This window comes from Olea europaea, chromosome 21 (genome assembly GCF_002742605.1).
Source record: "Olea europaea var. sylvestris chromosome 21, O_europaea_v1, whole genome shotgun sequence".
NCBI classification, from domain to species: domain Eukaryota; kingdom Viridiplantae; phylum Streptophyta; class Magnoliopsida; order Lamiales; family Oleaceae; genus Olea; species Olea europaea.
Window position 1 is genome coordinate 15,950,179 of NC_036257.1, and position 16,797 is coordinate 15,966,975.

General features: G+C 35.4%; 2 pseudogenes; one reads left to right on the forward strand and one right to left on the reverse strand.

Moving 5' to 3' along the window:
* Window positions 1-3,151: 3,151 nt before the first annotated feature.
* Window positions 3,152-4,548, forward strand: LOC111370889 (annotated as a pseudogene).
* A 486-nt stretch (window positions 4,549-5,034) lies between these two features.
* Window positions 5,035-15,723, reverse strand: LOC111370194 (annotated as a pseudogene).
* Window positions 15,724-16,797: the final 1,074 nt, after the last annotated feature.

The window sequence follows — 16,797 nt, forward strand, 5'->3', positions numbered from 1 at the left end:
TTAATCTCGTTTGAAGTGGCCAAACTTCCCATAATGGTAATACTTTTTATTGCTTTTATCTTTTGATTTAAATCTAGTTTTGGGTTTCGTTTTAGATCTTCTATTGTTGAAATTATTTTCCTTCTTCTCAATTCTTCATCTTACAAACATAGTCTCATCTCTTGTACTTGTCCTGGATTCTTTCTTAACCTCCAATTCCCGAGATTGTGAGCATTAGTGACAATAGTTTGTATTAAGTCATCTCTTGAGTATTTAATCGTATAGGAATCAGATAGTGAATTAAGAAGAATCACCGAAAGATCTTCATCCTTAAGTTTCTTATCATTATGAGTAAGGCTTTTAACAAGAATTCTATAATCGCTCAAATTAGCTACCAAGTCCTTCCCAAGGTCCATTTGGAAACTATACAGTTTCTCTAAGATGTATATTTTATGAGGCAGTGTCTTGTCAAAAACAAAGCATCTAATTCAGTCCATAATGCTCTAGGAGTTTTAGCATCTTCAACTTATCTAACTATATTATCAAATAAGCTATGATATAACTATATGCCATTTCATTCATATCTAGAATTTCATTAGGCTTAGCTTTCAATTCAGTAGGAAACATTTCAGGATCATCCAAGGCTTTAGCAATCCTTTGTTGGACCAATATGTCCCTCATTTTCTGCTTCCAAATGGTGTAATTTTCCTTCCATCAAATTGTGATAATTCGACCTTCAAAGCCATTGCAGATTTTGTAAAATGATGGCTCTTACTCGTGGACATAAGTGATTTTAATATGAGAAATCACTTAAGTTGTAAAAAAAGTTTTGAAAACAAGTTTTGCAATCAATGACAAATAAGCTAATTTCAGAATAAAAACAAAAGTAATATAAAATGCACAAAATGCAATAGCAACAAAAAAAAGTCGATTTCAATTTTTTTCCACAGATGGTACCAATCAATCAAGGTAAAAAACTGAAAACTTAAACGTGCTCTTATTCCAATTAAATAATTTATTCAGTCTTTGAATAAATCAAATCATAGTATCACAGATTCACATATCCAAAATCTAAATCATGCAAATCAATTTCTGTAAACTTGTTTTGGAACAATCTTACCAAATAATATGTATAACAGTACTAAATCCAACTCCAGTACCGATTTCAGAACCGGACACCAAACTCTGGCCTCCAGAAAACTCTGATCAATTCAAGTTATTTGACTACAAAGATCGAAATCACATCAATATGACAAAAAACTCAAATCAAATTTCACAGATGCCTTACCCACGCCTTACGAGGCATTGATACCAGTTTTGTTGGGATTTTGCCACCCAACTGAACAAAAATTGTAGAAAAATGATGCAGCACAAACACATTGCAATAATATAAACAACACTAGAATTGTTCACCCAATTCGATCAAGCATAATCTTGGGGGCTCTGAGGTAAAAGGAACCCGTCACTATGTACAAAGAACCGCCCAAGAGAGAGTTAAAGATTAGTACAACCAAGACTCAGAGACCACACACGGTCACCGATCCTAAAGATCTCCCAAAAATCAGTCTATACAATACAAAAATCAGAAAAAAAAAATCTCTGCCTTACACGTCCAAATTTACCAACTTTAAATGAAAGCCTAAAATACTGAACAATAGACAGAATACACAATATACAAGATCTGATTCTAATCTATAAACTGAATACAAGATGGTTTCAATCAAAGAACAAGAATTTTCAAAGTGAAAGCTATCAAAGAACAGAGAGAGAGAAAACCAAATGAAAACTTTACAACTCGTATATCACAAAAGTGACCCCTCGAGTCAACCAAGTGAAAGCGGAGATCCATTTCTAGCCATCTAAATCAACGTTCCAAATCACACGAGAAAGCACAAATCCAGGTGCAACTTAAGTGACCAATACCAGCTTGCCAAGTGGCCAATTAAATGAAATGGTTTTCCAGCTCCAAAAAGGGGTTTTAGAACCACATTTTACAAGAAGTAATAGTAATTTTGGTATTTAGCCATTGTTTGATCCCCATTATTTTCATCAAAATACGTTTTTCAATAGTTATTTGACCCATTTCAACCATATGCTTTTCATTAAAATAATATTACATGTAAATTCAAAATATTTCTTCATTTTTTTTAACCATACATTTTTCATTAGTACACTATTTAAAAATGCATTTTTTTGACAAGAATGGAGCTCAAACAAGGTTGAAGTCAAGTAGTGGGCTCCATTTCCTTTTCTTTAATTTTTTATCGGGCAAAAAATGTCTATCACTAATTCAATATCTAATTATAGAAAAAATCACAAAAAATCTATTGAAAACTACTCTTGATCGTTTTATTGGATTAATTTAAAGTAATATTTTTTTCTTGGTTTTACTCCCAAATCACGTAATCAAGGTTGCAATTTTTCTCTTCAGGTAAAGTTCTTCCTTCCATTGCTTCAAAATCGGACTGGACTGTCTAGTTCAATCTAGAAACCAGATGTCCTCTAGTAAATGTCTGGTGGGATGCTTAATTGGACAGGTGTGGGCTGACCGACTATAAGTAAATCTTACTTACAAGTAAAAGTTTTCCATTTCGGAAAATCATCCTTATTCCACCTGCTTTCGCTTCCACAATTCAGTGGGACCTTTGAAAATACCAAATTAGCACGATATTCTTGCCATATGCCTAATAATGTTTGATACAGTCTTCAACTTTTAAGGGATCAAATGTAATATAATTTGGAGAGAAGAACAAATGTAATATAATTTGGAGAGAAGAACAAAGACAGGAGAGGGAGTGACTGTTAAGAGTTGAGGTCCATCTTAATAAGGTCAACCTTATTAAGAGGAGTGTCCAATTCTTTATATATTGGTCATTATTTCGGTATTTTATCGATGTGGGATTATATTCCTTTAACATGCCCCGCAAAATGGTGGCTCGTTTGAACAGACCAATCTTGAAATCCGTGTGCTCATTTTTAGAGATTTAATCAGATCGAATCGCTCGTTGGAGCTTAATGGGCTCTGATACCATGTTAAGAGTTGGGGTCCATTTTAATAAGGTCAACCTTATTAAGAGGAGTGTCCCAATTCTTTATATATTGATCATTATTTCGATATTTTACCGATGTGAAATTATATTCCTTTAACAGTGACCACTGGCAAAATTGCTGCAGATGGAACCAAAGTTTAAAAAGCTATGTAGTTCTTTAGAAGTGCCTAATGTGCAAGAATTGGCTAAGGAGAAATCGACCACTATTCCACCAAGATACCAGCGTCCTAATGAAGATCATCTCGTTTCTTCCTTAACTAAAAATCAAATTCCTGTGATTGATATGCAAAAGTTGATAGAGAAATATTCAACGGATGCAGAACAAAAACTGCACACTGCATGCAAAGAATGGGGTTTCTTTCAGGTATGCACAGAAACAACTAAAATATATAGCACGATTGGCTCCAACAACTGTCTACTTGCAGTTGATTAGTATTTTCTGTTGGATATTGTTGTATATGATCATAATTGCTACTTGCAGTTGATCAACCATGGGGTTAGCTTTCCAAAGGTGGAGAAAATGAAGTTAGAAATTCAAGACTTCTTCAGTCTCCCAATAGAGGAAAAGAAGAAGTTTAGTCAAGAATCAGGGGACATAGAGGGTTATGGACAGGCCTTTGTTGTATCATAAGAGCAAAAGCTTGATTGGGCAGACTTATTCTTTGCAATCACCTTACCAATTCACTTGAGAAAGCCTCACTTAATTCCCAAGCTTCCTACTAAGTTCAGGTAGAAACACGTATCGTGTATTTGTACTGTTTAATATCATCAGATAGCTGTACTAAAAATGTTGTTACTTGGTCTCTTATTCTTGATTTTTCCAAGGATGCAATAGATGAATATGCCGCAGAATTGAAAAACCTTTCCATGAAAATCCTAGACCTAATGGCTAAAGCTTTACAAATGAAAACTGAGGAAATGAATATGGTTTTCGAAGAAGGGATGCAAGCAATGAGGATGAATTACTATCCTCACTGCTCCCAACCGGAGCTTGTTACCGGCCTTAACCCCCACTCTGATGCAGTTGGACTCACCATCCTCCTCCAAGTCAGTGAAATTGAGGTCTTCAGATTAAGAAAGATGGAGCTTGGATTCCTGTTGTACCACTACCTAATGCTTTTGTTATCAACATTGGAGACATCTTGGACGTAAATGTACATAACCAAATGGCCTAAAGTCACTCCATTTATAATGCTATAGCCTATAAATTCTGTTGTATTCATTGAGATCTGTTGAGTTTGTTTATCGTTTCCATTGGATCTTATCATTACATGCTTTGACAGATTGTGACAAATGGAATTTACCGAAGCATTGAACATCGAGCAACTGTCAACTCGAAGAAAGAAAGGCTCTCCATTGCCACATTTTTCCACCCAAATATAGATAGTGATTTAGGTCCAACACCAAGCCTTATGACCCTCCAGCAAAATTTAAAAGGATCAGCTTTGTTGATTATATGAAAGGATTTTTTTCACGGGAACCTGATGGGAAATCATACCTGGACACCATGAGAATTTAGATTAAGAGAAATTTGGTTCTTGATTCATGTATGTTGAGTTAACTAAATGAGAAATACGGTATCTGCTAACAGTTATGTATGCAGGTATAGCAGCTGCTATCTATACCCAAAATCAAGTTGCTTAGATTTGAATAAATTTGTGTCCTAGTCGAAGAATGATTTAAGTCTTGTTACTCAAATAAGGCCCCTTTATTGATTAGCCAATTTAAATTCAAACATAGAGGCGTAGCAATGAAGGAAATTGTATATCAGAAGTTGCAATGTTACTTTGCATTGAAACACACGATCTTGAAATATTTAATTATTTCGTCACTTGATTTTTTTTAATTATGGTTAATCTTATTAAGTCCAAGACAAGAATTGGGAAGTTTGCTAGGCAACAATGTCTTGCCAAGACGATACTGGATTAAGTGACTGGTGTAGCTAGTAGTAATTAATCAATGGTTTATATATATATATAGCAACTAATGAAGCATAGTCTCCGTCCTATTGTGAACTAGAGTATATAGCAACCAATGAAGCATAGACTCCGTCTTTCATTTTCATAAGCACGTCGTGACTTCCTTTTTCAACAATCACTCTATTCTTCACAACAACAATGGTGTCTGCCCCCATTATCGTAGTCAGGCAATGAGCTACAACGATAGTAGTTCTGTTCACCATCTATCTAAAGGCTTCCTGGACTATATGCATCCCATGCACTTGTTGCTTCGTCAAGCAAAATTATCTTTGGATCTTTCAATATTGCTCTTGCTACTACAATTCTTTGCTTTTGTCCACCAGACGATCAAGTTCCTCTCACCCCAACGTTAGTATCGTATCCTTGAGGCAATCCTGATATGAAGCTGTGTGCATTTGCAGCTCTTGTTGCTGAAATGGTCTTTTCTTCAGTTGCAACCCCTGTTTTCCCGTAAGCAATGTTTTCACGAATTGTTTTGCTGAAAAGAATAGGTTCTTGACTCACTAATCCCATTTGTTGCCTCGGCCAACTTAGCTTGAATTTTCGGATTTCCACTCCATTTAAGAATATTTGGTCGGACTCAGGGTTGTAGAATCTTTTTATCAAACTGATAACTATGGACTTCCCACTTCCACTCTCTCCAGTTAAAGCCATTGTCTAGAAAAACAAAAATTACCTAAGTTTGAAGAAAAATGATTATCTAAAACAAGATAGGAGAGAGCAGATATTTCTCTATTTGATTGAGTGAATAATACCTTCCAAGAAGGTATACTTAGGCACAACTCCTTGAAGATTTGGATGTCTGGCCATGTTGGATACTTAAATCTTACATGTTGAAACCAACTAATCTCCTGGTGCACTACCTTCTTGAATGACAAAGAACGAATTCTTTGTATCAACTTACCACCAGCAATTCCAAAAATGGAATTCTGTACTGGTACAACCACCACGGTATATAGGCCAAGGATGACTAACATGACTCCCGAAAACCTGGAATCTTTCTAAGCTTATGTGCAGGTTCAAAGAGAATTTTAAGAGTTGAAGAAAGTAAGAGTCCAAATATTGGGAAGACTACATCGTATGATCAGCATTTCATAGAACAAGGTGTAGTCTAGAGTAGAATCCATTTTCTGTAAGCCTGTTCCTTCAATGTTATCAATATTTTTAGCACCTTCTTAACAAGTTGTGATGTTTATACCTTGTTCTACGAGTTTTCCAACTTGCACTACTGCTATATGATCAGCATTTCTTATAGTTGTCAGACAATGTGCAAAGACCACTGTTTGTTTTTTCATAACATTCTCAAGTGCATCTTGCACAAGGTGTCCTGACTCTGCAACCAGAGCACTTGTTGCCTTATCAAGAAGAAGGATTTTTGGATTTTTAAGAATAGCTCTAGCAATTGCGACCCTTTCCTTCTGACCACCGGATAGCTGAGTTCCATGTTTACCCACCATTCTATCAAGCCCCTGTAAACTGGCTACTGTTATTTCCCCACATGTAAGAGCTAATGTTAAAATAATAATAATAATCTGTGCCTTTCCTATACAATCGAGAAAACAGTAAAGACATGTTACTGTTGATATTTATTTGTCACTTTTGTTGTCATATTTTGTAGCACTCTTTATATTAAAAGTCAAGTCCATGTAATGTTATTTTTGGTACTTAATCTGTCATTTACAGCATGGTTTTTTAATCTGTCAACAAGTAAGGTGTAGTAAGTAGGAGTGGTTGACTAGAAGTATGGTTGAAATCTATTGTATTATATATCAGTATGGCAGCTGGTTTTATATGTATGAAGAACTCTTTTTCATCTCAAAATATATCTATTTTTTGTCCTCTTTAAAATATATATCCTTCAGTGGTATCAGAGCTCCTAGAGATCTTAGAAGCAAAATCTGGTAGAAAAGAGAGAAAACAAGTAAGGTAACCTCCAACAAAATCATATATTCAGTCGCGTGATTATTCAAAGTAGGAAGGAATGGCTTCAACCGGTTTTTCAGCACCATTACCATCAGTTTTCACAAGAGAAAACTATGATTTCTGAGCAGCAAAAATGAAGGCCTATCTCAAAGCCTACGACCTGTGGGAAATCACCGAGATAGGGATGGAACCACCTCTACTTAGAGCCAATTCAACCATAGCTCAACTCAAGCAACATAGTGAGAAAGCTGCAAAAAAGTTCAAGGCACTCTCCTGCATTCAATCTGCCGTGTCTGATGCAATTTTCACTAGGATAATCACCTGTGAAACGGCTAAGGAAGCTTGGGACAGGCTGCAAGAGGAGTTCAGAGGAAATGCTAGGACTAGACAAATGCAAGTTCTAAACTTGAGGAGAGAATATGAAAGTTTGAAGATGAAGGAGGCAGAAACTGTGAAGGAATTTTCTAATCGGCTGATGAAGGTTGTTAACAAAATCAGGTTGTTGGGGGATGATTTACCGAATAGAAGAATAGTTGAAAAGGTCTTGAGAAGTCTACCAGAAAAGTTTGAGGCTAAGATATCATCACTTGAGGATTCAAGAGATCTTTCTACCATCACCCTGTTTGAGCTGGTTAATGCACTTCATACCACTGAACAAAGAAGGCTGTTAAGGCAAGAAGAGCATGTTGAAGGGGCTTTGTTTGCTAAGGGGAAGTACGAAGCACCAGCAAGCTCTGGGGTGAAGAAACTAGGACCAGAAAGAAAAAAGGGAGAAGGCAGTAAGTCTGCTGAGAAGACCAGTACATATCCACCATGTCTCCATTGCAAGAAGTCAGGTCACTCACCTAAGTGGTGCTGGTATAGACCAGGAGTCCAGTGTCGAAATTGCAAGCAATTTGGTCATGTGCAAAAGGTGTGTAAATCACAAAAAGAAAAGCAGGACAAGCAGCAAGCTCAAATGGCAGATGATCAGTTGCAACACCAGGAGGAGCAGCTCTTCACTGCCAATAATTTCAAAGCCTGCAGCAGTGATAAAACATGGCTACTGGACAGTGGTTGCACACACCATATGGTCTCTAGTTCAAGCACCTTTGTTGAATTAAACCGAGCATACAAATCAAGGGTAAGAGTAGGCAATGGAGATTATGTAGAAGTGGAAGGGATAGGAGTGATTGCTGTACACACTCCATCAGGTATTAAACATGTTTCTGATGTCTTATATGTGCCTGACATTGACCAAAACTTAGTGAGTGTAGGTCAATTAATTGAAAAGAACTACACGTTGATATTCAAAAATGCTAGTTGCACCATATTTGATCTCATTGGAAATGAGTTAATGTCAATACAAATGAAGCAAAGAAGTTTCCCACTAGATTGGAATAATGCGACATCTTATGCATATACCGGCAGTGAGTTAGAGTCTACTCTATGGCACAAACGTTTTGGACATGTTAACTACACCTCGCTCAAGCAATTAAACCAACTTGAACTGGTTGAAAATCTGCCAAACATATGTGATGAAGGGTGTGTTTGTAAAGTGTGTCAACTGGGAAAGCTGACCAGGATGTCTTTTCCTAAAAATCAATCAAAAAGAGCTTCAATTAAACTAGAATTGGTTCACTCAGATGTATGTGGTCCAATGAAAACACAAACTCCAAATAGTAGTCGATATTTTGTGCTCTTTATTGATGATTTAACTAGGATGACTTGGGTGTTTTTTCTGAAAATGAAGTCTGAAGTAGCTGCTGTATTTCAGAAATTCAAAAGGCAGGTGAAAAATGAATGTGACGGTAAAATAAAAGCCATAAGAACTGATAATGGGACTGAGTACAAGTGTGAGCAATTTGATAAATTTTGTGATGATGTGGGGATCAAACACCAATTGACCATTCCTTATTCTCCTCAGTAGAATGGGGTATGTGAGAGGAAGAATAGAACCATAATGGAAATAGCTAGGTGCTTGATGCTTGAAAAGAATGTGCCTCATGAGTTTTGGGCAGAGGCAGTGAATATAGCAATGTATTTGCTGAACAGGTTGCCAACAAAGGCATTGAAGAAAATAACTCCTTTTGAAGCATGGAATGGAGTTAAACCAAATGTCAACCATTTGAAGGTATTTGGGAGCATTTGCTATACTCATATACCTAGTGTCAAGAGGGATAAATTAAGTCCTAAGGCTGAAGTAAGAATTTTGGTTGGTTATTGTGACAATGCCAAAGGGTATAGGGTCTTCAATCCACATACCAGAAAAATGTTGTCCAACAGGGATATCAAGGTTGATAAGAGCTCATCATGGAATTAGGAAGAAAATGTGGTTGATAAATCTCAAACTCCTAAGCTTATCGTTCAAAATGATGACATTATCACCAATGATGTTGAACCAAATGAAGCTGAACCAGAAGCACAACCAGATGGTGGATCAGATCCAGAAAATGAGGTAATGAGAACTAGATCTCTTGCTGATATATATGCTAGGTGTAATGCAGCCAAACTGGAACCTTCAAACTTCAATGAGGCTGTTAACTCACTTGATTGGTTGGCTGCAATGAAGGAAGAGATTGGGATGATTGAGAAGAATGGAACTTGGGTGTTAGTTGACAGACAAAAGCACAAAAATATGATAGGAGTTAAGTGGGTGTTCAAGACCAAACTGAACTCAGATGGTTCAGTCAACAAGTTCAAAGCAAGGCTAGTTGTAAAGGGTTATGCTCAACAATATGGAGTCGATTATACTGATACTTTTACACCTGTAGCAAGGTATGAAACTATTAGACTCCTTTTGGCAATAGCTGCACAAAGAGGCTGGAGCATTCATCATTTGGATGTCAAATCAGCTTTCTTAAATGGATGGCTAGATGAGGAAATATATGTTGAACAACCAGATGGATTTATTGTTAATGGAAATGAAGATAAAGTGTATCTTTTGAAGAAGGCCCTGTATGGTTTAAAACAGGCACCAAGGGCCTGGTATAGTCGAATAGATGAGCATCTATGCTGCCTTGGTTTTATCAAGAGTGTAAATGAACAAACACTCTATATAAAGCAAGTGGAGGAAGAAGTTACCGTCATTTCTTTATATGTTGATGATCTGCTGGTGATTGGAAGCAATCAACACTCAGTTAACATTCTGAAAGGTAAGATGAAAGAGGCTTTTGAGATGACAAATTTGGGGAAAATGAAATATTTCCTTGGAATGGAAATAAATCAAATCGATAATGGAATTTTTGTAAGCCAAGGGACATATGCTAAGGAAGTTTTAAAGAAGTTCAGCATGGAAAATTGTAAATCAGTAAGCACTCCCTTGATTCAAAATGTAAAGCTAATGAAAGAGGATGGCAGCAAGATGATTAATGAAAAAATGTATAGAAGTCTGGTAGGATGTCTTTTGTACCTAACTCTCACAAGACCAGACCTTACATTTGCTGCCGACTTGCTTTCCAGATACAGACAAGAGCCAACTGATCAACACTTTCAAGCTGCCAAAAGGGTTCTCAGGTATATCAGAGGAACAACAGGTTTTGGAATCTGGTTTAGGAGGTCTAAGAGTTGTGTTTTGATAGGCTATACTAACAGTGATTGGGCCGGATCATATGATGATATAAAGAGCACATCAGGGTATGTATTCTACCTGGGATCAAGTCCAGTTTGCTGGAACTCTATCTAGCAAAATACCGTGGCTCAATCAACAGTTGAAGCAGAGTATGTGGCTACTCCTGAGGCTGCAAACCAAGCAATCTGGTTAAGGAAAGTTCTTAAGGATTTGAACCATAAACAAGCTGAAGCAACTGTGATCCATTGTGACAATCAATCTGCAGTTACTATGGTTAAAAATCCAGTTTTCCATGGTAGAACAAAACAAATCAAGATAAGGGTACCATGCTATTAAAGAAGCTCAAGAGAACTTTGAAGTGAAGATGGTACATTGCAATTCAGAAGTCCAATTTGCTGATATTCTAACTAAAAGCCTGTCAAAAGAAAGGTTTGAAACACTAAGGAAATGCCTTGGTGTTTCCAACAAAAGTGTCAAGGAGGAGTGTTGATATTTATTTGTCACTTTTGTTGTCATATTTTGTAGTACTCTTTATATTAAAAGTCAAGTCCATGTAATGTTATTTTTGGTACTTAATCTGTCATTTACAGCATGGTTTTTTAATCTGTCAACAAGTAAGGTGTAGTAAGTAGGAGTGGTTGACTAGAAGTATGGTTGAAATCTATTGTATTATATATCAGTATGGCAGCTGGTTTTATATGTATGAAGAACTCTTTTTCATCTCAAAATATATCTATTTTTCTTCCTCTTTGAAATATATATCCTTCAGTTACCTGCGGGAGGTTGTCAATGAATTTGGCAGCATTAACAAGTTCTATTGTTGTTCTAATCTCTTCATCAAAATCATCTCTTTGCCAAACAATATGCTTTCCTTCAAAGTAGTTGCAAATAAGATTAGTTCTTGACTTGCAAGTCCCATTTTTCCTCTGATCCATTTTAGTTTCAACATCTTCAAAGTAAATATATCTGTAAGTACTTCTCTAGCATCAGGATCAAAAAATCCCTCCAAGAAGCTAATAACTGTGGACTTCCCACTTTCACTCTGCCCAACTACAGCTGCAGTTTGGACACTTAAAACGTGTAACAAAAAACCTGAAAATATCTGCACTTCTGGCCTTGCTGGATATGTGAAATACACATCCTTAAGTACAATTTCACCTCACATCTTCCAATGCAATTCCTCTGCCATCATATGTATCAATATTCGGTTTCTGTTCAATGGCCTTAAACATTTTGTATGCTGCAGCTTGACCTGCTGCAAATGCATTTATACATGGAGATTCTGTCCAAGTGATCTGATTCAAGGATTTACAGATTGCATTACTTTCAAATTAATAATAAATTCAAGTTTGGTATGCACTGCTAAACAGAACTAGAGAGTAATAAACAAGATTTGATGTTTTACTTACATTCCACCGATCATTATGGCCATCATGATATCAATAACCTTTCCACCACTGTATCTTTTTCCATGATCAGTTTTAATCCATGCCATATGGCAAGCCCATCAGTACTAAATATCCATACCAATGCATGAAGCCAACCCTTGCTGAACAGTGGCTATCATACTTTTCTGCTGCTTTATTCTCTCCGATGAAGGATGCTACCCACAATTGTTAAGAAGAAGGGTAAAATGTTCAAGAATTTAGTTGTAATTTGAGTGCAAATGCAAACTAATACTGTGTGATTGCAGCATTTTAATTACCATTCTGATTGCTCCTACTGTTTGTTCAACCACATATCCAGCTTCTGCATAAGCAACTTGTCCTTGACTCCAAATCTTCGTCATAAGCAATGACATGGATCCTCCTGCTATGACAAGTGCAGGAATGCAAGCACACAATACTAAGAATAGAAGCCATCCTTTACAAAAAGCAATTAGAAACCCTCCAATGAATGTTGACATAAATTGAATGAATTTCCCAACCTGAGAAAATCATTTCTTAACAAGGTTCAAGTAGTCTGGTAGATAGTACTCAACAAGACAATATAATAGACAAGATTTAGTTTCTTTTTCTTCCTTAACATTATGACAAAATAAGTGAATTGCACTCAAAGTTTTAGAACTCACTTTTTCGCCCATGGCTTTTTGAATGAGTATGGTGTCCCCAAACATCCTCCCAATGACCACTCCCATTGTTGTTTGGGTGTCAAAGAACTCGATATCTTGTCTTAATAGGGTTGTCAAGTAACTAATTCGAGCTGCTAGTCTTATTGTGCATGCTAAGCAGAAAAACCTAAGATGCCATGAAAATAGATTATAATCATTTTCCTAAAAATTTGCTTAATCTTCTTTTCGCTCAATTTATGAATTGCTTATTATCGCCACAACTTTGTGTTCATCGCCAAACTTTTTACCCAAATATGGCAGAATTGAGGAAAAAGGTAATAATAAAAATTATGCATAAGTTATATTTCATATATCCCAATTCCAACTTTTTGGGGTTGGAAGGCTTTTGATTTTAGACAATTTGTTCGTTGAAATTCATTTCATATTAATTATTTCTTATTCATCTCCATAAACTTACACATCTTTTAGTCAAACACTCAGAGGAATTCACATTACTTATTGCTTAATACCAGAATTTAATGGCAGTAATTGTAATTGGAATGGGACACAGAATCTCAATCCCACTGTATGAAAAGTAAAAAAAAAATCACTTTTGAAACTTCGTGTACTACGTGAGATGGATCAATCCCTCCGAAAGAATTGATTATCTGGTCAAAAATAAGAGTCATGAGTGGCTGTATCAATCCATTGGCAATGCCAGAAATTGTTCCGATGATTATAAGATAAAACATCAACCCTATCCGATTAAGCAAAAAGTTTATAGAATGAAATTCTTAGATCCTTTCGTCGTTGCCTGCCCTGCCCTTCATCTGCCATTTTGTATAGAATTGAAGAAACAGATTTTGAGTTTAAAGGCGAGATTAAATTTGAAGGATGAGATTGCTTTAAAAGTTGAATTTTCATAAAAGTTGAAGCACTAAATTGCTTTTATACTATAGTTGGAAAACCCAATTGATGTTTTCTGGCAGTTGAAGGATTAAATTACTTTTAAAGTATACTTGGATTCCCGAATTGAAGTTTCCTAAAAGATTAAGGACTAAATAGCTCTCAAACAATAGATGGATGACCCAATTGACGTTTACTAAAAGTTTTAGGACTAAATTCTTCGAAGTAATGGTAGATGACTAACTTGAAGTTTTAAAAAGGTGAAGAACTAAATTGCTTTTACACTATAGTTGGATGACCCAATTGATGTTTTCTAGCAATTGAAGGATGAATTTACTTTTAAAGTATACTTGGACTCCCGAATTGAAGTTTCCTAAAAGTAAAAGGACTAAATTGCTTTTGAAAATGGTTGGATGACCCAATTGAAGTTTCCTAAAGGTTGTAAGACTAAATGGCTTCTCAGTAATACATATATGACCAATTTGAAGTTTCATAAAAGGCAAAGGGCAATTTCTCCAAAGTCAAAGCACTAAATTAATCATACACAATAGCTAGATGACCCAATTGAAATTTCAAGGTTTAGGGTATGGGTTAAAACATTAGTCCTTTAAGTTTTAAGAAACTGTGATTCGAGGACCCAATTGAAATTTGGGGTTAGGGTTTAGGGTTTCTATTTAAGGTTTAGGTTTTAGTACTTTAGTCCTTCAACTTTAAGGAAACTTCAATCAGGTCATCAAACTATTTTCTAGAGGTAATTTAGTCCTTCAACGTTTAGAAACACGAAATTGGTCATCCAACTATTGTTTAGAAGCAATTTAGTCCTTCAACATTCCAGAAACCGCAATTGGGTCATATAACTATTCTTTTGGGGCAACTCGCTCCTTCAACTTTTAGAAACTGGAAAATTGTCATCCAACTATTAACTAGGAGCAAATTAGTCCTTCAACTTTTAGGAAACCTCAATTAGGTCATCCAACTATTTTTTTGAAGCAATTTGTCCTTCAACGTTTAGAAACAGGAAATTGGTCATCAAATTATGTTTCTAGGAGCAATTTAGTCCTCCAACATTCCGAAAACCTCAATTTGGTCATCCAACTATTCTTTTGGAGGAATTTTATCCCTCAACTTTCAGGAAACACAAAAGTTATCATCTAACTATTTTCAAGAAGTAATTTAGTCCTTCAACATTTCGGAAACCAATCAGGTCATCCAACTATTTTTTGAACGAATTCTGTCCCTCAACTTTTAGAAACACAAAATTGGTCATCGAACTATTGTCTGGCAGTAATTTTGTTCTTCAACTTTTAGAAACATGAAATTGGTTATCCATCTATAGTCCAGACGCAATTTAGTCCTTCAACATTCCAGAAACCTCAATTGGGTCATCCAACTATTCTTTTGGAGGAATTTTGTCCCTCGGCTTTTAGGAAACAGGAAATTGATCATCTAACTATTGTCTAGAGGCAATTTAGTCCTTCAACATTTCGAAAATATCAATTTGGTCACCCAACTATTGTTTGAAAGCAGTTGAGTCCTACTATTTTTGAGAAACATCATATTGGTCAACTAACTTTGTCCATAAGTAATTTAGTCCTTCAACATTTCGAAAACCTCAATTGGGTCATCCAACTATTCTTTTAGAGCAATTTTGTCCTTCAACTTTTAGGAAACTCGAAAAAATAAATAAATAAATAAATAAAAAGCAAATCGAGTCATCCAACTATAGTTTAAAGTCCTTAAACCTTTAGGAAACTTCAATTGGATCATCCAATTGTTGTTTAAAACCAACTTAGTCCGTCAATGTTTATAGAGTTTCAATTGAGTCATTTAACTATTGTTTAAAGGCAATTTAGTCCTTAAACGTTTACAAAACTTCAATTGGGCCATCGAACTCTTAAGAAGCACCAATTATATCCAACAGAAACATTAATTAATTCAAAAATACCTCTTTTTTAAATTCTTTAGTTTAATTAACATTCAACCTCAAGAACATGCCCTCTGTTTTTCCCTCTTTCAAACCCTAACGCCATGACCACCTTTCCGAAAGCCCTCGCACCACCATCGACGTCGTTGCCACCACCCTCGCTAATGTGACATCACAATTCCACAAACCATCGGCCTAGCACATCGCCCTCATCGTTTAAATCTTTTCAGATATGGAACCATATCTAAAAATCTTTTACACCTCGTTAGAGTGGTTTTTCGCGGTACTCTAGCAGAGGGTTTGGAGAGGGGTTGGCCAGGTTTCTGCAGCATGGTGGTTGTTCTTTCAATGATTATATCCATATTTTTTCTTATTACGTTGTTTTCTTTCAATTTTTTGACTCCTAAACTTATCAGTGGGTTTTGAAGGAGTAAGATTTTTTGCCACAGCTAGAATTTCTTTGGGATAGTGAAGCATATAGAGAAATAAAAAATCTTGGTGCTTTCTGTAAATCTCTCATATTATAGAATGACGAAATTGAAAGATATGCCATTTGGGAGTGTTTAGATGTTTGATATTTCATGGACTCGAAAGGGATACCCTGAAGAAGTAGTTTCTGGTGAAGTCTTTCTCTGAAAAAGAGAACTGAAATTGAGGAAGCAGATTGTGCATACCATCTTATAATCGATAAAATTTGAAAATGAATTTACATTTCACCCCATTTGACCCCATAATTTCCATTTCATTTTTCTTTCTACTATTTTCAACTACGCAATCTTCAATAAAATAATATTACACATAAATTAAATATTTTTCCATATTTTTCAATCACTCATTTTTCAAAAAAAAAAATACTATTTCTCCCATTTCAATTTTCAAAAAATAGGGACCAAACGGGGCGATTCACTTCAATCCAATTCATCCCGTTGAACTATTATTTGGCTGAAGCATTATGGTAACATGATATTTACTTTCAAGCAGCATATTAGTTGTGGATTTTCTCAGACGTAAATCACTTAATATTTGAAATTTCAGATTGAAAATGTCTACAGTTTAAATCAATTTAGATTTAAAATTGGGAAAATTTCATAAGAGTTAAAGTACCACACATTTCAAAATCAAGAAAATAAGTTTCAAACTTCAAAAATCAGATTTTTATTAAAATTTATTTATGATTTAATTAATTTATTAATTAAATATATTTAAGTCAAAATCTATATAATTTGGTCACAAATTACACAATTTAATTAGTCGCTTATTATTTTTTTGGTCACAAATTATTTTACAGTCACAATTCAAAAAATTTATAGGTCACAGTTTTTTCATTGATCACAAATCAAAAAATTAATTAGTCACATATTAATTTTAGTCACAATTTATCAAATTATTGGTCACAACTTATTTCTTGCTCACAAATCAAAAATTTCATAGGTCAC